At 34.6% G+C, this 21,953-nt stretch overlaps 1 protein-coding gene across 4 annotated transcripts in view; it reads right to left on the reverse strand.

Annotated features, from left to right (window-relative positions):
- The window catches only part of LOC106876754 (C-myc promoter-binding protein), a 128,566-nt gene that overhangs the window by 63,071 nt on the left and 43,542 nt on the right, over window positions 1-21,953 (reverse strand). For all 4 annotated transcript variants that reach the window (XM_089360813.1, XM_089360811.1, XM_089360815.1 and 1 more), the window contains exon 2: window positions 14,001-14,246. The gene's annotated coding sequence lies outside the window, so the exon portion shown is untranslated. The remainder of the gene's footprint in view (window positions 1-14,000; window positions 14,247-21,953) is intronic.

The raw sequence follows: 21,953 nt of genomic DNA on the forward strand, positions 1-21,953 counted from the left end.
GGTTCTCATTCCTAAGGTATTTTTTAATATTATTATTGTTATTATTATTACTATTATTCAGGTTACTGCCTGGAATCGAACTCAAAATCTTGGGGTTAGTAGCCTGTGCTCTGAACTATGTCATATGCCCATGGGCAATTATGGAGTGAATTTTTAGGGCTTATAAATCAAATATTTTCCTATCCTTCCTTAGGAATGAGAACCTAGGTTCAAAATTTCCCCAAGACACCTGATGAAGGCTGGAGAGTACATCAGCCAAAACGCTGTGATAACAACAAACAAGATGAGGACAAATATCTATCAAATGTAAATAATGTACATAATTCCTCATCTCTTAAATATAGAACTGTACTTTTATCACTTTTATTATAATAATTACAGAATTTCCAAATACCGTAATCAGAACTCAGAAGAATATTTGCTTATAAAAAATCAAGTCCAGCTACATTTGTTGAGGTCATCAACATCTTAACATATGCTTTTTTTCCATGTTGAACATTACCATGCCTGCTATAGACAGTTACTATGGCAGCCAAACAAGTTTCTTTAACACAAGACAGTATGGCAAGCGGATTTGGAATTAATATTAATTTATATACAAATAACAGATGACTAATGGACAAAAAAGAGAAAACAAAAAAAAGAGGAAAAAAATTCTTTTTTTCCATCCATCCATTCAGATACAGCCTCAAAAGTAAAAATTAAAATTTTCCCAGAGCCAAACACTTGTATTGATCCATATAAAAATCTACTTCAACCCACAATAATTTGACTTGCTACTTTGTAAGAAGACACTGATTTTAAACATGGAAAAGATAGAAATAGATAAATATCAAATGAAATAATGAGAACGATGGTGGTGATAAATTGTGGTGATAATGATGAAGAAGACGACACTGAAGACTCAGAAAATAGAAAGAGGCTGAAGGAAAAAAGAAAAGACAAAGATGAAAACAAATATTTCTTTGCATCTTTGCATCTCAATTTTCCTCCTTCTGCCAACATTTTGAAAATCATTCTCTAAGTTTTAGTTTCAGAAAAATTGATTAGGAAGCATTTTAATGAAAGCTAACACTTGTGGCTATCTTTCATTCAGATACACATATGCACATACATATGCATGCGCAAATGCATGTTCACGCCCACAGGCATGTGTGTGTGTGTGTGACATAATTGATTTTCCAATTTATGGAGCTGTTGTCATGTCAACGGCTTATTTGCCTCTGCTTTCCCAATGTAAACATATATTACACATAATAGAGACAGGTGGTAGGTAATTAATCATGGTGAACAATGGTTTTGATGTAGTAAGCAAGTCTGCATTGGTTGAATACTGATAAACTAGGGAAAAGAAACCCCCCCCCCCGACATCAACCAAGCCTTACTACTATACAACAATGTTTCCATAAATTTCTCGACAGGTAATAAATATATATCGAACAATCAAGATGGGTGATTCATGTCAATTATGTATACACACAACATTCACTTCATGCTTGACTTGCCAACAGCTACTGAATTATGGTCCCCAAGTAAGGTGCATTACTTTTATTTGCCATGATTTTTTAAAGTAAAAAATAGGTGCTGCCACTTGGGCTTAAGAAATACTCAGTTCATAGAAAGTGGGTGTCTGACATTTTAGATTATAGCAAAAAAGAAGCCAACGAGGGGGGAGTCTACAGGGTCATTCTAATAGAAATTTTTCATGCTAGAAATAGCAGCCAAAGAACTCCCACCTCAAGTCATACTCTACAACCTAAAAAAATAGATGGGATGGTCTTGGCTAGAATGCCTTTTATGTCAAGTCTGCTTCATCAGGGCAAACACAGGATCAAATAATAACACTCACACAAAGAAGTCTAATTCTCATTTAATCCAATGGAAGACAATGTTACTTCATATACGCCAACAGATAGCTGCATTTTAATACTTTGCCAATAACTGTGCATACGCATTGTTAGTGCATGTTAGTAAAACATTACTGAGACAAGTGGAAAAGTTTAAGTATCTCCAGAACATATTCACAAGTGATGGGGATCGGCGAGGATGAGAAGACTGAATTCGATGCTAGGATTGCTGATGCCAGTACAATAACGCACCAGCTTCAGCATTCAGTCGTCAGAAGATGAGAGATCGGCAAAAAAAAGAAGCCAAACTTGCTGCCGTTTTCGATTCGAATTTTGTACCTATTCTCTTCTATGATTATGAATGCTTGGTGATAATCAAAAAACTACAATTGTGAATTCAATTGGTTGAACTGAGGTTCTGCCAAAAGGTCTCTGAAGGGACATTACTCAAAAGAGGGCATAGCTGAGAGATCAGGGAGTATCTCCCTGGTCAAGCTACTATTTCTCCCCAATGAGTAGTCACAGCTCCAGTACTACAGACATGGTTAGAATGCTGCAGGAAAGGATCACAAGACAGATTCTTCAAACTGAGCCAACTGGTAGGAGAGCTAAGGGTAGGCTACAAGCAAGATGGTAGGATAATGTCCATAGCCTCAGTTAGTCATGTTTGGGAATCCAGCAAGTAAGTTTAACAGGACTCAATGGAGGAGATACCTGATAACTCTACCCCGCTGACCATCTCAGACATAATGAGTGGTGAAAATAGATGGATGGATGCATTATTAGTCATATTTCTTATATAATTTACTCAGTTATTTATATAATTGTTGTAATCTGAATCTAATGTCACACTCCCACCAGCTGTTGTTCACTTTTTTTCTGCAAGGGATAACAAACAATAAAAAGGAATGCCAACATTTGGATAACAACTGCTTCTTTTTCACAGTGATAGCTGCAACGTTTAATTCAATCTGAGAGAAGAAGACTGATCTTCATTTGCAATCTTATATCAAAGAAAACTGGATAATCAAATATTTCTGGAAGACATTACTTACATTGAAAAAATAATGTCTTCGCAGAATGTTCTTTGAAATTCTATTTTTTGAATGCTTTTAAAGATATACAACTTTTTCTCAAGAAGAACCCCTATAATCATTTCCGCCTAGGGAACTGAGATACTTAGCAGCAATAATATGTTGAAATTATTACACATTAGTAGTTGTAGGGTAATAACCAATAAGCAATATATGAATTCCAAAGAGAAAAATGATGTTCTAGGAGAGGAAAAACAAGGAATTTAAAAGAGAAATGAAGTTGCAGCAATGACATGAGCATTAATACAAACCATATAGTTTCAGGTCCAATTATTCTATGTGTCCAATTATACTATAGCCCCAGGTTGATCAAAGCCTTCTGAGCAAATGTGGTAGATGGACACTGATAAAAGCCCATTGTGTGTGAATATAAATACATAAAATACATGAAATGTAAGTATATGTCTCATTATCCTGACATCATATGATCGTTGTAAACAAGTACCACTGTTATACAAGCAGTGTCATTCATTTCCCATATTCTGTGGAGACATGTCTGACCATGGGGAAATATGACTGTTTAGAAACAGGTGAAGGTTAGCAACATATAATTAATAATTATTTTAATGTGTCTTGACCTAATTATAGAACTCACAAATAAGCAGCCTAACCACAAGGCCAGCAACTCAACCACACTACACATTCTCTCTCTCTCTCTTTCACTCACATGCATACACACACACAGAGATTTCTTTTAATAGAAAGGTTGAGAAATAACAATGTGACAAGTTTTTAAGTTCAAGGTGAAAAAAATTGATTTCATACATTATCAACAAGGAGTGATAAGATTTTTCGTTAGTACAGTGACAGTAACTTGAAAAGGTAATTGAAGTTAAAACAATACTTCAGATATATTTAAACTCAATTCTAATAGGGAAAAGGAGATCTAAGGTTAACAAGTATTAATATGAATAATTACTAACGATATCTAATTTTAACAACTTACTGCACATTGTGCTTTCTTATCATGCTTCGTTATTACTTGAAAGGAGCCCAACCTAATTAATGAATACTCCTTGACCATTATTAAATATTAATCACAATAGCGAGCTGGCAGAAACGTTAGCACGCCGGGCAAAATGCCTAGCGGTATTTCATCTGCTGTTACGTTCTGAGTTCAAATTCCACCTAGGTCAACTTTACCTTTCATCTTTTCAGGGTCGATTAAATAAGTACCAGTTAATCATTGGGGTCAATGTAATCGACTTAATCCCTTTGTCTGTCCTTGTTTGTCTCCTCTATGTTTAGCCCACTGGGGCAATAAAGAAATAAATTGCAATAAAATCCTTTACCACATAATTATTTTCAATAAACATGCTTGTTTCTTTCTATTTTGGATGTCATTTCATCAGTGAAGGTCAATGTTCTTAAATCTGATCTGTTTTTTGACCAACACATTTCCATTACATTACATGTCTATAAGTCATTGATGGCCAAGTTAATGGAGAAGACAACAACAAGTGAAAGAAGGGGATGAACATCATTTTGTATCTTAGTATTGTGCCACGTCCATGCCAAGACACTTTTGAAGTAAGGAAGTACTTACTGAATGCAATGATTCACTATTGTAAGCAGTAGTATCACTAAAAATTACAAGTTTTACATGACATTTTACAGAGCTTAAGTTAGTGTGGTTTTGCACTAGGACAGAAGCACTAATGATAAAGCCCCCATGTTCTAACACATCACTAGCATACAGGAAGAGACTGACAATAAATAACATGTCTATAGTTTAGTTATTTTTATCTTCTTACATCCATCTCTTGTCATGACACATGAGGGGGTCTGCAATTTCTGGCTGAACAACCTGCACAAATGATTTGTTTATAGTGATCGAATGTCTTGTGTTCACGTAAGCTCACTCCTTCCATCAAATTGACATTACCTGTACAGCTGCAAGAGCAATGTGAAATGAAGTGCTTTGTTTAAGAACACAACACAACACCCAGTCCGGGAATCGAAACCATGATTTCACAATTGTGAGTGCATCACTAACCACTCAGCCATGCACCTTCACATAAGTGTATGTATGTATGTATGTATGTATGTATATATATATATGTGTGTGTGTGTGTGTGTGTATGTATGTATGGAGAGAGAGAGAGAGAGAGAGAGAGAGAGAGAGAGAGAAAGAGAGAAATTCTCATTAAATCTTTCTGTTTTCCATTAAATCCTAACCATTGTGCTGTCACTAGGTCCCTATCCAGTACAAAGGATGTCAACTAGTACAGACAACCTTTATATTCTGTTGAACCACCCAAGCAGACTCCCACCTCTATTCAACTAGACACATTGAGGAGAAATATACTTGTACTTTGCTTTAGAGCAGGGAGGTCACCAAACTTTTTTCACAGTGGGCCAGATAACTAAGAGAAAGACAAGCTTGGGCCGCATGACCATTTTGTTCAATACAATACAGTTAATACACAAAAGATAAAGGCAACCAACATATTTATTTACCAAAAAGTTATCAAATAGGCGACATTAGCAATAAGATAATTATATCACATTCAGTGTGCACATATCTGAATCTCACAAACTAAGCAGTGAAAAAGGTTTGTGAGATTTCTGAAACTGGTGTTTAGCTTTTATTTAGCCAGTGTTTAGCTTTTAAGACATCATCAATATTTGCTTTGAAATCGCTGCATCCAACCAAGAGAACTGCTTTCAAATACTCCATTTTTGAAAATGTTTGCTCACAGACAGATGCCGTACCAGAGGCAAATGAACTCTCATTACAGGCACTTACACAAAAGGTACAGTATGGTGGTGGGTTGCATCTAGCCCGCGGGCCATAATTTGGTGACCCCTGCTTTAGAGTAATAAAATAAAAATTAGAAATCCCTACCAAAGCAAACTCCATATTTAGGGTTGCACAGGATCAGCAAATTTTCAAAAACAACTTTTAACTCTTAAATTTGAAAGACAGTGTCTATAATCTTTCCAGATTCTATATTAGGGGGACAAAACCAGCTAGATAAGGTTAATGTGGTTAATGTTTGGTATTAACTTTTAAAGGTCACTTGTTAGAGTAGAATTGGATAAAGTGCTTAGAGTGGAGTCTAGGGTGTGACAGACAGGAGGGGGTAGATTTAGGTGGAGACAATTTCTGAGAAACAGAGACCATTAGAGTAAAAGAAAAGAGTTTTAGAAGTGAAAGGATGATTGAAGAGTATGAGGAGTATGTGAGTTTTCTCTTTTCCTAAGTAGAAAACTTTTCCATCCCTAAATACATTAAAAGAAATTATACGCAGTAATCTGTGTATAATAAATACACAGATTACTGTGTAATGAATAATAAATGAATGACAACAAAATAATTCTGAAAGAAAATAGTCATAAATGTAAATAGCCAAATATTTCAGTCATACATCAAACATTGGTCATACATCAATTAATGTAATTTTGAAACAGACTAAACTACGAGAAAAAATGCTTTTCAAATACGAGGAGGTAGAGAGAGAGAGAGAGAGAGAGAGAGAGAGAAAGAGAGAGAATATCTATGTACATGTGTGCACTTGTTTATATGCAATTAAGTAAAATCCAGCAATTATTTTAAATAAAATAAATACTAGTCACAACAACAACAAAATTAAATTCTTTAGATATTTGTTTTTAATTTGTATCATTCATCATTTGTCCAGTAGGCCACTGGGTGTTGTTGAAGCGACCTTCAAGCAACCCACATGAGAATCGGGTCTGACCTGTTAAATATTTATGTTTAAGTCACTTGATGATTAAAGAGGCCAGTGGGTGTGGGGAGGAGGAGGAGAGAGATAGCTATATGTTCTGTGAGGATAAAAAAAAAAGAAAGTAAAAAAACATTCTGCAACCTATAAGTTTTGGAAACTGCTTCTTTAAAACGTGGCGGTGGGGGATAAGAGGTAGTGAAGAAGAAAAATTACAAATTAAAATCATGAATAATCTGCTGTTTTTATACAGAAATACAAACATTTTATACATTAGCTACACATTTCCTAAATTTCTCTTTTTTTTTTATTTATATTTTTATAGAGAAGGAAATACAGTATTTATAACAATTTTTAGGTTTTAGTCCCCTCGGTGTGGGAAATAAGGATACAGGGAAGGGGGTTGGTATCAGTGTGATGTTAAAGTTTGGGAGAAAATGCGAAAAAGATGTTTGAAAAATGAATGCAATTCTAAGGGAAAAAATGGATTGTACAAAGTATTTATTCAAATAATTGGTGGTGATGTTTTTGGTTAAGGTTGAGACATAAACACAGTATGTCTTCTTCCACCAAGAATTTAAATTTCATTCAAAATTTTTAAAAAATATTTATATATTTCAGTTATTAGCATTAACAAAGTAGAGCATAAATTCTTTAACCAATTCTTGAAAATCTTCAGATATGCACCACTACAAGAATCCAGACTAAGATAATAATGATTCAAGATGTGTTTAATAGATTGCTTTCCTCATGACCTCAAGCATATAAACTCATCAGTGTGACCTCACAAAATATGAATGTTTTATACTGCTGCCACTACTTGATTCAATTCAACCAGTTTACCCTTGGGTACTTACAACTGGAAGTTCATCCTAGGGTTTTGAGTGCCTTAACCACAGACAAGGAGCAGAGGAGAGATATGAATTGCTCATCCCCATAACTGGTTGTGTTTTACCCTGGAACTTGGACAGCTATTTCCTTTAGTTATAGTGACAAAATCATTTTTCATGAATTAGTTTAACTCTTAGTCATTCAGATTACTTTGTCAAATTAATAATGTAGCTTCTAGCTTCAGGATTTTAAAGATGTGATTGTTTATCATTTAGAATTACATTGCAAGGCAAGTGCGAGAGGCCAGATCTGACCTGTTTGAACTTAAAACAGGTAGAATATTTGAGCTGGATATGATGGCTGGTTTAAATGCTAAAGGGTTAAAAGAAATATTAACCCTCAACTAATGAAATTAAGCTAGAAGTGTAAATATTGAAATCTATACATTTATTCAATGTGCTGTACAAAATAAAACAGCTGTAAAAAAAATTAAAAAATAAAAAAAGACAAAAACAAACATTTCTAATCATTATTCAGTAAATCAAAATAGAAGACATACATACATCATTGTGCCACGAAGTAAAACAAAGACATCTATTGTTCTATTTACATGGAAGTGGAGTAGCAGTGTTCATGACCTTTGCTACCTGTCCTAGACTAGAAACTAATGTAGAGGACAAACCAGAAACACAAGTATTTACTTTGTCCAAAAGCACAAATAATGTACAGCTTTTCTTCTTTTTTTTAATTTCCAAACCAATCTCTGTTTTGGTTTGGAATTTGGCAACTTATTTTATTAACTATGGAGTGGTGAAAGAAAGCTGACCTTAGAGTGATTTAATCTGAACACCCGAAAGGAAATGTAAAAAAACTATACTCTTCACTATTGTTCTACTGAATCTACTACTCAACACAGAATAACACTTTACATGACTGACAAAAAAAGTTGCACATCTTTGGAAGAGGGTGGAGATGGTTTAATCGTTCCCAGTTCTTAGCACCGACTTATTTTATAAACATCAGAAGGTTGAAAAGCAAAACCAAACTCAGTGGTATTTCAATGAGGAATGTAAAGGGGCATGATTAAATACCACATATTTTAGTCTGGCACTATTGTTTCTCATAGCAATGATTTTCAAAATATCACAAGGTCACTAAGTTTTTAGCAAAGCTATAAGGTGAGCCGAATAAACCCAGTACTTGACTGGTACGTGCTTTATTGATCCTGGAAAGCTGACAGCAAAAGTTGACAATCAGCAGAATTTCAACTAAGGTTATATATAAAGACAAAAGTCAATGCGCCTTTGCCAATTACCCAACTGGCTTATGCCAAACTCACTGGTACTTCACAACTCTGGAGAAATGAAAACAAAAATCACACCTTGCAGGCTTTGAATTTAAGACATGCAAAATGGAAATTAAATATTGTAAAAGACAACTATTTCTATCAGAGTCTAACAATGATGTATTTGTCTCAAAAGACATGCAAAATGGAAAAACAGTCAAGTTCACCCCTGAAGACAAACTTCATTAGCTTTCTATAGAGGATAAGTGATGAAGAGCAATGATGTCCTCTGAGAAATTCTAAACAAGAACCAAATGGCTGGGCTGAGTTGTCTTGGAGAACCATGTTGGAAGTTACCTGGTAGTGTTACTATGAGGTATTGTTGATCAAAATGTGGGGAAAGCACTATAAATGTTCTGCACAGACTTGTCCAATGTTTGACTATTGCTGACGTAAAAGTTGGAATAGCTATAGTCACATTTAGAGTAGACCTGGTCATTGGCCAAATCCATCATAAAGATCACACCATTACCTCCTTCAGGTGGGAAGGCCAAATAATTTTCCTGACCGGTGGCTATGTCAAAAGAGGTTGTATGATGGACACAACTGACAGGATCAAAGACTGATACTTTCTTTTTGGCTAAGCCCTAATTAAGTTTTACAAGTTCTCCTTAGAAAAAGGTGAGGAGGAAAGGGAGGGGCTGCCTCCAGTAATTTGGTAGACAAATGTATGGGCCTACTCTTTAGCAGGCGTTTGAAGGTTGAAGAATACAGCTGAGAGAGGGCACTTAGTAATCAGAGTAATCTTGGGCCACAGGGGTTCCTTGATTGGTCTTATGTGTGACTCATTCAATGGGAATCTCTCATATATCTGTTAACTATGACTTTTTTTCATTTTAATACATATATTTCATTTGATTTCTATGTAAACTCTTGCATTTTGGTTAACCTGTCCCTAATAATGTCTTCCTCATCCCTTGCCTTTGCAAAAATAATAAAGAAAAGATTAATTCATTTATTTATTGATTCATTTCCTCACTCTTGTCAGCATCAATGTGACTATGTTAACCACCATGATATTGCTTTTTTTTTTTTTTTTGTTCTGACATCCCCACCCTTCACCTCAAAAGTTCTAGTAAGCTGTCTAAATACCTCCAAATCTATCAAATTACCAAAACACTGCTAAAAAAACAGTCAGCAGGAATAGTTTAAATACTTCCTTCTTTTCATCATTTTAAAGTTGTATCCCAGGAGTATTCAGTGCAGTTATCAGTGGTAAAGGGACCAAAAAATGCTTCTATTACTACAGTTTCTATTTTATTTATTTTCTTATTTATTTCCTTTCATCTATCTTCATTCTGTGTTCTATTCCTAACATAATTTCAAGTATACATTTTTCTGGTAGAAACCTTGTGGAGGGTGGGTGCTTCAAGAGACGGTGGTGAAATACAAATCCTTACCCAGACAATAATCAGTAGAGTTTCAGACGAAAATACTTTGGAGTATTCAGTTACAACTCCTTACATTCTGAGTTTAAATCCCAGCAACGGTCAACTCGACCATTTATACTTCTGGAGTCAATAAGTTAATAAAATAAAGTATGAGCAGTCCTTAGGACTCATCCATTCAAATTCATAACCTCCATAAGAAAGTCAAACAGGTAAATTTTGAGGACACACTACATTTTGGGGACACACTACATTTTTACACAGAATTTCATTAGACAAAAGATGAATGTAAACATTTGGAGGACAACCTACATGAATATAAATACTCTTCTTTTTACACCTAGTATTACTAGAGACACAAGAAAAATGTGCAGATTTTTGAGTACAGCTGTTGCCAGTCCAGTACTGATAACGATATTAACTGACTGTTTCCTTCCTACTAAATGTGGCTATATACTTTTGTTTAAATAGTATTGTGCAGAATCAACAGAACACTGGGCAAAAATATTTCATATGTAATTATATTTTGAATTCAAATTTTGACCGGATCAAGTTGGGCTTTCATTCTTCAAGGTTGATAGACTAAGTATTGGTCAAATAGAAAAAAATCCAATGAATCTGTTAATATCTCTGTGTGTAAATTAATGGCCTTGTCTCTCATGTTTGAAATCTTTGTTGGCATGGTTGAATCATACAAGATTAAACCTTTATATTTACTTGTGCTCAGTTTCCTGGATATAAATTTTATTAATTCTCCTTACAGGCCTTATTTGATGGTACATAAACGACTGACACTGCTGTCAGAACATACAAAGGACGCTGCAAGAGAGAAGTGTCACTGAAACCAATCCATCATTCTTCCATTCATTAACACAATTTGTAAGATTACAAAAGCAATTCTCAAAGTTTCGCTTACTCATACTTATTTTGTCAACCTAAGGATAAATGGCCAGCTTTAAAGAAAGGGTGGGGTGGGAGTTTGAACTCCTAACAAAGAAATATTGAATTTATTACAAAAACCATCTTCAGATAATGTTGTTAGTTTATTTTTTTACATTAAACAAGGCCTCAAAAAGAAAGGGAAAATGGATGTGTTACATTAATACCTATCCAAATGACTTGGCTGAGCAGATATTTTATTAAAGACGTTGCAGATTTGAATATCTTGACTTTTTAGGGCACGTTGGGCAATGTTATTATTCAATTCATTTTATTTTTAAGACTGGGGTGTGATTTGAGGACGTTTTGACTGCTATTTTTAGAAAGTTATTTCAACCATGCAATTTCCTTCACTGGGTTTAGGTCTAAAAGAGTGCCCACAAGAAATATTGAAGCTTTTGCCAAAATAAGAAGAGCCAGCTTTACAGGCAGAAGGAAAATAGTGGTATTTTTTTCATTTATCTCTTTGTCAAGATCATGCCTGTGAAACTAATAAACTTCAATTAACAGCCAAAATCAACTCCTAGTTTGTCTAGACTGACTGGGAGGTTGCTTATTATACTCTCATGGGATTTGAGAACATATTGAAAAGGTTTAGCTGTATAATTAGAGTTCTATTCGTTACCACTTCCTGATCAGCTGGGAAGTTTTGAAGCAAACTATTTAAAGAAAGAATGCCAAAGAAAATCTCTGGAATGACAAGGTCAAGTTACACAGAACACAAGAAGCAGAGAGTGTATGTTTAGTAAAAGACAAAACAGAGAAAAGAAAAGGTAACTTTTGAAATACACGATTCATTTTAAATTGATTCAAAAGCAGATATGACATACAATGATGTAGTGATTACAGGTAAAGGTGTCGGTTGCAAAATGAAGCTGAAGCAGTTAAAGAAATTGGTCTGACCAATATTAACTCTACAGATGGGAAAACTTGAAGGTGACAAAAGGGAAGAAGAAACAATGGACAGTTTCCAATTCAAATGCTCAAGAACCACTGATAAGGAAAGGAGATGAGAAGGGTAGAGAAGCTGGAATGAGACCAGAACAGTGGCAGAAAACAAAGCAGGTTGGAGAGATTGTGTTGTGGCTTTATGTGCCTCATGGGATGGAGAGAACTTACAAAGTAATTACAAAGGTAGTAATTTTAATTATACACACATAACCATTAATTTCATTTTTCCAGTGGTAGTCAGAGAAAGAAGGGCAATGCAACTATTGTCAAGACTTTTGAGATTGATGGACAAAAATGATCCCCATACCTAAACTAGATAATTACAAGGGCCAAATGCTGGTGACAAATTGGACGACAAATAAATTTTATTACTCGAAATTAGACATGAACCCTCTGAAGGGCTTCCATCTTACAAATGTCTCTCTAAAATTTGACTGAGCTGAGGCTGCGTACTTGCTGGATAATGGGATTGAACCTGAAACGATGTAGCTGTGAACTGATTCAAAATTAACCACAAGCACATAGTCATGTCTATGCCTATTCAGATGACCAAGAGAAAATTTCAAACTTTAAAAAAAAAAAAAACACAGAAAAAATAAAACTTTTTTTTCAAGCAACCAAATAAAATTACTTCTCAAGGTGGGGAAAAAAAAAAAAAAAAAAGCTCTAAATTAACAGACTGGCGAACAACCATGATTGGCTGCACAGGTTTATTTATTTTTAGCTAGTTTCGACTATTTGACTAGATTCATACTTCTGTTTTGACAGAATTTCTGAATTTGTTTATAGTTTCTCTCCTCACTCAATTCCCCAATATTTTCACGTTTTTGTCAGTTTTTATAGCATGCTTTGCACTCTCCTGCTTAGAAACGTCCATGACAAGCACAAGTGCTTGTCAAAGAAGTCACAAGAGGTCATTTACTGACCTCATGGCACAAGGAAAAGCTAATGTCAGACATCGTTATGATTATTATTATTACTATAGGAATGAGTCAACCAACTTATTTCTTCTCTGCTAATTTCTAATCAAATAACAAAAATTAGAAATCTACTAACAAGGTGTTGGAGTAAAAAAAAAAAAAAAAAAATGGTGGCATATTAGATAAAATGGTATGCAGTATTTAGTTAAGTCGCTTTACATTTCCAAGAGCAAATCTTCCTGGGGTGAATTTCACCTCTCGTTTCTCCAGGAACAATAGAGCATTGTATGCTGTAACTGATTCTGTCAATTATGCCCCTCCTTTAAACTGCATCTGGCAGTGGGGCCCTGGTTTGGGTATTCCAAGGGCTCTGAGGAGTGTGGAACCACCTCCTGACCACTGATGTTCTCAGATCTACTCTAACCCAGAGTAGTAGCACCTGTCCAGATCTCAGTTATGGGTTAATTGGCATGCAAATAGAGGTAAGCTATGAATATGGGAATAAACAGCCCTGGACCAAATTATGGGTGACCTCTTGGCAATGCTTACCACCTGGTAACCATCCACGCCAGGGTTATGTTGAAATCATGGGATGCTGCACAATGGATGTGAACTATTTCAGCAGATGAACTTATTGACCCAATGGAGAATATCACCAGGTGCTGAGCAGATACACAATCAACAAACTGTCAAGAGCCAGGATCAACCAGTTCAGTTAGCAAACTACTGCAATCATCTGTAATCGTAGCATGTGCAGAAGAGACATTTGGCTATCAAAAGACCAACATGACTTGTTGATCTAGGCAAGTCACCTGACCTGATGATGATGGTGATTTGCAGCCTTGTGGCACAAGTGAGAAATTCTTATTGTTATAAAGATACCGAAAGCACAACTGCAGCAATTCCTCTTGGAATTACAAGAAAAAAAAACCCGAATATAGGTTAAAGTGAAAACACAGTTTGCAAAAACTGAATACATTTTGGTTTTGTACTTACCTTAATTTTATAATTTTATTCAAATATCAGTTACTTATTGTTTCATAGGATATCAATTAAACATTTCTTTAAATAATCCAATATTTTTGTGGAGCCTCCTTTGGCAACCAAAGTTTCCGTTGCCAATTGCCAATTGCCCATAATTTTTGATTTCCAAAGTTCCTTGTTTAAAATAATCCAGAGGTGACTGCTTGATGTTGGTTAATCATGTAATTCAGTAACCATTTACTGTGAGCCATTATCAAACTGGAAAAAAAAAAAAAAGTGGATTTAAATAATATAGGTTTACATAAATAAGAATCAAAAATAAAAGTAAGTAGAATATAATATCGAGTACAGCAAATATTTAAGTAGATTTTATATAAATTTCATGTATAAGATATTAAACATCAAATGGCAGACTAACATCAACTGGCATTCTTCTTCAGTGAGTGAACACATCCAGTATTGAGATTCTCCTCATATGCAATCAGATGCGTTGGGCTAGGCATCTTACTAGGATACAGGATGCTAAGTTACCTGAGCAGTTGTTTTAGAGGGAATTGCAACATGGTAAACGTCCAAAATATAAACCAAAGAAGCATTTTAGTGATGTTGTCAAAAATGACATAAGGCTCTTAGTGTGGATGTTGAAGACTGGGAGCAGACAATGGAAGATTGACTGGTTTGGAAAGAAGTAATCAATGATGGTTGTAAAGCATCTGAACACTCCACATTGAAATGCACATGGTGTAAACAGGGCTTGACTTAATGCCAAACATTTTTCTACCTGAAAATTTAACTCGGTAGGGTCTTTATTTGTCCAAAGCTGGAATTGCTAGTCACATGAGGTCACATGATGGAATTTACTAATTCAAGAGATGGACTTCTTCTGTAAAGAAGAAATGGTAATCACCATGTGTATCATTTGATAGATCCCAACCACAGAGAACCAAAGCATATAAAACAGCAGAAATGGCTAAAAATTTTGCAATCTGACAAAACTGGTGCATGACGGCACTTTGAAATCATTGTCAACCTTTTCCTAGCAAAAATTAGATTTAATATTCTAAATGCTTTGAGGAAATCTTTCAGTTCATGTCTGACAACATGTAACTACATAAAAACAGCAACATATAATAATATATATGCGTGTGTATGTGTGTACATAAATACATTTTCCAATGAAAAAAAACTTTGTATTCCTAAATTACTTTTCAATTTCACTTTAAATTAATAATTTCTTTCTAAAAAAGCAAGACAATACTGAAATGATGAACTGATAGAGCTACAAAACAAAGCAGAGAGAGAGAGAGAGAGAGAAGAGTGCAATATCTGCCATCAGTTATACAACAGCTAATTCTTATCTGTATCCTTAAGACAGAAAACCTAGTAGAAAAAAGTAGACAAATGCATCTAAATGTATCTCTGCTTGAAAGCTATTTTCTGTCATATATCCAACAGAGACCACCAGAGATGGTTTGTTCCCACCCCAGCCCAACAAAACGTTCACTAGTGTAGTGAGTGTAAAAACCCTTGACTGAATATAAAAAAATGTTGGCAGCCTAACAACATTTCAACATAAAAAGCCTGTCAATATATGTTCTCAAAGAGTTACAGGATGGATATCAATTTAAAAATTTCAACATCAAAGTATCACAAATGCATTCTACTTTTACTCTGCTTCCTCTACATGCATCTGAAAGTGCATGCACACGTAAACATATGCTTGTGCATGTATGCAAAATAGCCAAGCGCATGACATGATTCTTCACAGCACTTAGACAACATGCTCACACTATATGCTTCATAGAAGAGACAGCTGATGAAGGCACCTCTGGTAGGCAAGTGTCCTAGCCAAAGAAAGATTCATTTCTCATCTGCTTAATTCAAGGATCTAGGCAATTACTAACTTTACAGATCCCTGAGGCTTCTAGCAGTATTTAACATTTTCCTACCCATCACACATACTCAAATACACAAACCACTTGATCAACACTTCAAATGTTAGGTGTTGCTTTAGCCATAGGCAGCACAGACATTGTATAATTGATGAGTGCTTGTTGATATGTTGCACTTAGGTTAAAGCCTCCAGTACAGCTAATCTTATACAGGAAGGAAGGAGGAGGAGGAGGAGGAAGTATTGCAACAACAGCAACATCAACAACAGTTGCCATAGTAATTCAGTTTCAGTCAGCAGCTGCAGTACTAACACCACAAATACAGCCACACCTACACATGTATAATTATATAAATTAATTTCCTAATGAGTTAGTATTTCCAAAGCATATAACTGCTAAAATAAGAATATGTGCAGACTAATAAAGTATAAAGAGTACAGGTTCATTACAGGGATATAATCAGAGTTGTAGGTGGAGATGGTGACACTTCCTGAGCAAACAACAGTTTTCTCTCTGGCAACCAGAGGCAGTGTAAGGTTTGCTTGGCACTGAAGTATGAATAGGAGATGATTGGGGGTGGAGGTGCTGACAGAAAAAGATCTGCAATCATTATCATTGCAAAATAAAAAAAATTAAAAAAGGGTTGAGATTTGAGCACTAGTGAATTGAAGAATGTGAATGATTACCAATGTCTGTGGTTTATGGATGGAGATCTGGATATGTGATGTGGAAGAGAGAAGGAAAGCTTGGTGAAAAAAAAAAAAACCAAAAACATAAGAGGTACTGATTTGGAAATGAACCAACTAAAGAAGAATTAAGAATAATGTATCAAGGTTAGCGGAGGCGCAATGACCCAGTGGTTAGGGCAGCGGACTCGCGGTCATAGGATTGCGGTTTCGATTCCTAGACCGGGCGTTGTGAGTGTTTATTGAGCGAAAATACCCAAGAGCTCCACGAGGCTCCGGCAGGGGATGGTGGCGAACCTTGCATATACTCTTTCACCACAACTTTCTCTCACTCTTACTTCCTGTTTCTGTTGTGCCTGTAATTCAAAGGGTCAGCTTTGTCACACTGTGTCACGCTGAATATCCCCGAGAACTACGTTAAGGGTACACGTGTCTGTGGAGTGCTCAGCCACTTGCACGTTAATTTCACGAGCAGGCTGTTCTGTTGATCGGATCAACTGGAACCCTCGACGTCGTAAGCAACGGAGTGCCAACAACAACAATCAAGGTCAGATCGAGAAGTATTATTCTTCACTAATGATATAGTACAAAATGAAGACCAATTAAAAAATGCTGTCATTGTCTTTACATTAAACCAACATAGAAAATTAGACATTAATACTATATGTTCCTTACATATAAACAAATATCACATTTTTAAATAGAGGGTATTAATCCCAATAACATTCCAAGTTAACCCATGTGAAATATAAAAACTGACTTCCAGATAAAAATATTATTTATCAATTATCAATAATTTAATGGTATATCAGAAGATCAATAACCACTAGACTACCACTGGCCTCTAAATTTTAAGAAAATGGGTGGTTTCAAAGTTCTCTCATACTCTTTGAAATGCTAATTTTCTTTAAATAAAATTTTAAGCCTATAGACAACAGATTGAAAATATAATTAATTGATTGATTCAAATATCCTGCAATACAATCAAATTACTAATTACTAATTCTTACAGCATAAGAAAGTATAATCTAATTCTTAGATTGATGGTGTCTTATGTGATGGATTGCATGGTTGTGTGGTAAGAAGTTTGTTTCCCAACCATATGATTCAAGGTTCAGTCCTACCATGTGGGCACCTTGGGCAAGTATCTTCTATTGTAGCCTGGGGTCAACCAAAGCCTTGAAAAGGGATTTAGTAGAGAGAAACTGAAAGAAGCCTATCATATACATGTGTGTAGTTTTGTGTTTGTCTTCCAACACTTTGGCAATAAGAACAGATAGAATAAGTACCAAACTAAAAAAATAAGTACAGAGGTCAATTTGTTAAATCTGTTAACTAAACCCTTCAAGGTAGTGCCCCAGCATGGCCACAGTCTAGGGACTGAATCAAGATAGAAATGTAGATAGATGCAGAAGTGTGCTAGTTATATACAAAAATGAAAAGCGTTAACTAAGAACTCAATATTGTAGTGAAATATTTAACAAAGATATTACATTAAATTTATATTTTTTTTAATATGGACAGTAACTTTGAAGTTTTGCCTCTTGAGACTTTTCAAACTGAACGTTTGAAACTTCAAAAGTCACTATCAATCTTAACTGTGTGTGTGTGTGTGTGTGTGTGTGTGTGTGTGTGTGTGTGTGTGTGTGTGTTAGCAAATTCACCCACTTCTGTTATATTACAACTGGATAATAACCTCAACAATACGCAAAGAATAATATGACTCATTAGATAGACAAGTGATGCATAAAGTTCCACAAACTAGCACTGGTTATATATGCAATGAGAATATATGGCATTTATATTCAATAATATTATCAGTCCACACAGAATGCAAAAAAATATGTCTCAATACGCGGGATATGATCAAAAGGCTGCAATGGAGCTCATTTTGCTGGAGAGAGAAGATTTAGCACAACAACTGTATTGCAAAATGAAATTGTTGGGGAGAGACATTTTATACAAATAGCCAACTGAATATCCAATGAAATATCCTTCAGTGAGGCAAGCATACTTTCTGATCAGTAAATAAAGCAATTGCTACATATTTAATAATGCCACATATATTTATTCTCTTCTAATATTCTGAATATGGTACAGATTTCTCAACAAAGCTAATATTTTCACTCACTTCTTTTCACATCTAACAATATTCTGAAGTCTATATAACACAACCAAAATGGGGATCTGGAAAATATAAGAATATTGGGACTTTCATAGGAAATTATTGCTGTTGCTGATTATCCACAACTTAATTCTGGTTGAACACACAATCAAAAGAATTCCAGTCATGTCCATTCCATTTATTCAAGCACTGTGGACCCTGGACTACATTATCCAATGTTTTTGTTTGTTTTGTTTTTCAAACATGTCCGAGTCTGGTTTACAAGAGATTTACCTTCTTTTCCAGGAAATTAAGTGGCCATGTAGAGTTTCTGTCAGGAGCTCATCATAAAATCAGCTGTCATTCACTCTATGTCTTTTAATAAGATATTAAATAATTTTATTTCTGCCATTTACTCATTACAGAAAGCAGTTACCTGTTAATTAACATTTACTTTGGTTGGCAAGGACTAAATAGCAACACACTGAGATATGTTGATATTGTTATTCAAGGTTACGTGAGACAGAAAAGATGTGATCTCACACATTTTCCTAAAAAAGGGTAATTCATGTAAATAAAAGAAGGCTTATTAAAGGATACAACTTGGTCTGAGACAGGATAAGAAGGGTCAGATTTTTGTACTGACAATAAAATTCATGTAGCAAGTCAAGACTTTGAAAAAGATAACTATTTATACTTAGTTAATCCACAAAATTAACTAAACTGTCATTGAAAGCTATGACATGATAAAGTATACTAGCAAGGAATATTAAATGAATGTGCACCATAATAATTTGTCTAATAGCGTTCATCTCAATTGGGCAATAGATCAATTGAATCAATAAAGTAGTGAAAATGACTTAGATTGACTTAGGCCTTAAATTTCAAGTTCAATTCCCAAAGTGAACTTGGCATTTCAATTTTTCAAGGTTGACAAAAATCAAGTACCAGTTCAGATCTAGGGTCAATTTAATCAACCTTCCCTTAAAATTAATGTCCTTATGCCAATGTTAGAAATCAATAATAACACATCTAACAAATGAAAACATAAAAAGTTGATTATAAAAGTAAAAAAAAAACTAATTTTGATGATCATTTTGGTCCAAAATATATTTAATCAAGATTATACAAACCAATTATATATTATTAACCATTTCATTTTTAATATAGACAGACCCATCTTATACCTTAAGACAATGATAATTACTTTACCCAATTCTTCATTCATTGAAAATGGGGAGTTACACTACCCGAGACAATCCATAGCTATGAAATCTCCCAGAAGATCCAGCTGAGTGAACATAGGCATTAGATTCCAAGAACAATAGACTGTACAGCTTGAATAACTATGACACAATATCAAGTCATACACTTTATTCTCAGATCAATGATAATAAATTCTGAAAGAGTAGAAGAAAACAATAATTCAATTAGATTTCTTAACAGGGAACCTCTCAGTTAAATGATCAAAGGTTGTAAACAGGATATGCAGAAATATATCGTTCTAAACACATTATCAAGTTATCATCCATCAATATTGATTTATGATGACTGAAATAAGATAAAACATCAACATGCATAGTATGAACATGCACACACGACACACAAAATCTATGTGAAATCTTTGCCTTTAGAAACTATTAGAAGTAAGAAAGAAACCTGTCCCCTTGAACTGTTAGTATAAAACACGAGAGTTCATTACTGTCTTAAAGACTCATACAAAAAGGAATTGGGAAATGTTCAACTAAACTCATTTAACAGTCTACAGGCAAAATTATAGAATTAATGAGAAACATTTCCTTCTTCACAAATCATTTGCTGCTTTCAAATTAGATTTCACAAGGTACAAGACTAACTTTTGTTCAGAGTAGAGCAATGTAAAACTAATTTAACCATTGTCTAGTTTGTGTATGTGTGAATTATTTTCTGACTCAAGTTGATCACCACAAGATTCAAGCTCAGAACAGTGAGGAGCTGAAATATTTAAAAAGCTGCTATGCTAGTAAAATTCTCTTATTCTTTAACTTTTTTCAGTCATCTGGCTGCGATCATGCTGAGGCATTGTCTTCTGAGGTAGTCATGGATGAACTGTCGCCTGTGTGTGTGTGTGTGTGGGGGGCCTTCTTGATGGCACACATGACAAAAAATTACCCTGAATTTTTCTTGCCAGATGATGAGCCATACTCCAGGGGACCAATTTCTCAAAAAAAGGGTTGCCCATGCCTGTTCTAAAGTGTTGTCAGTTAATTCAACCCTAGTACTCATTTTAGTGACTTTGGAAAGATGCAATGCAAAATTAATCTTGGTTGACTTGAACTCATAACCAAATGTCAAAAAGTATATTGTCTGATACTCTACAGTTTCTCCTGTCCACCTGTAACATCAGAGCCTTTTCAATGTTTCCCAAACTTCCAGCTACACTTCATTAAATTTCAATATACTATTACAAGAATTACTGTTAAAATTTTGCTGACAAGAGCAGCAAGACTTTGTCCAAAACCACGAAATTCCATGTTTTGTCATTTGTAGAAACTAATTCTTAACAAATAGAATGATTGTAAAGGGAAATTTGCAAAACATTTCTCCTTAATTCCAAAGTATACAGGCACTTGTACTTGAAGAATAGCATTTATAGCTCCCAGCTATATTTATTAACTGTCAACAAGTCTTACTAAAATAAATTCTAACATCTGCAAATAATCAAAACAAAAAAATAAATAAACCTCAAAATAAACACTTTAAACTCATTCTGACAAGTAGCTTAAATTTCTGTTATGATAAAGGATGGCAGGGAGGTAGGGATTCTTTTCTCCATATTTATTTCTCCTGTCCTCTTCCCCAGCTAATAACATTTATTTAGTCATTACAAACTCTGTAAGTAATTTAAAAAAAAAATAAAAAAAAAGCAGCAAGGATTTAAAAAAAAAAAAGCGAAAACTTTTTTTTTTAATTCAATAAATTACTTGAATTCACCACACTAGTAAGGAGGATATTAAATTAGAAATAGCTTAAAATGTTTTGACATGAAAAATTTGTGAACAATCAAGATTAAAACCTCACTCAATACTTGCCACCATGTAGATAAATGTAAGAAGATGGCAGAGTGCCAAGTCAGAAATTCTCATAGCATGAACAACTGAGACAGCTATCTGACACAAGATATTATTGACAGATTAGGCAGCTTACATATAACAACAACCGTTATTATTATTATTATTATTATTTTCATTATTATTATTATTATTATAGTCCTAAAACAATCAGACCTGATCATAATTCTTCA

The sequence above is a fragment of the Octopus bimaculoides genome, chromosome 12 (genome assembly GCF_046866305.1).
Source record: "Octopus bimaculoides isolate indiv1 chromosome 12, ASM4686630v1, whole genome shotgun sequence".
Taxonomy (NCBI): Eukaryota; Metazoa; Mollusca; class Cephalopoda; order Octopoda; family Octopodidae; genus Octopus; species Octopus bimaculoides.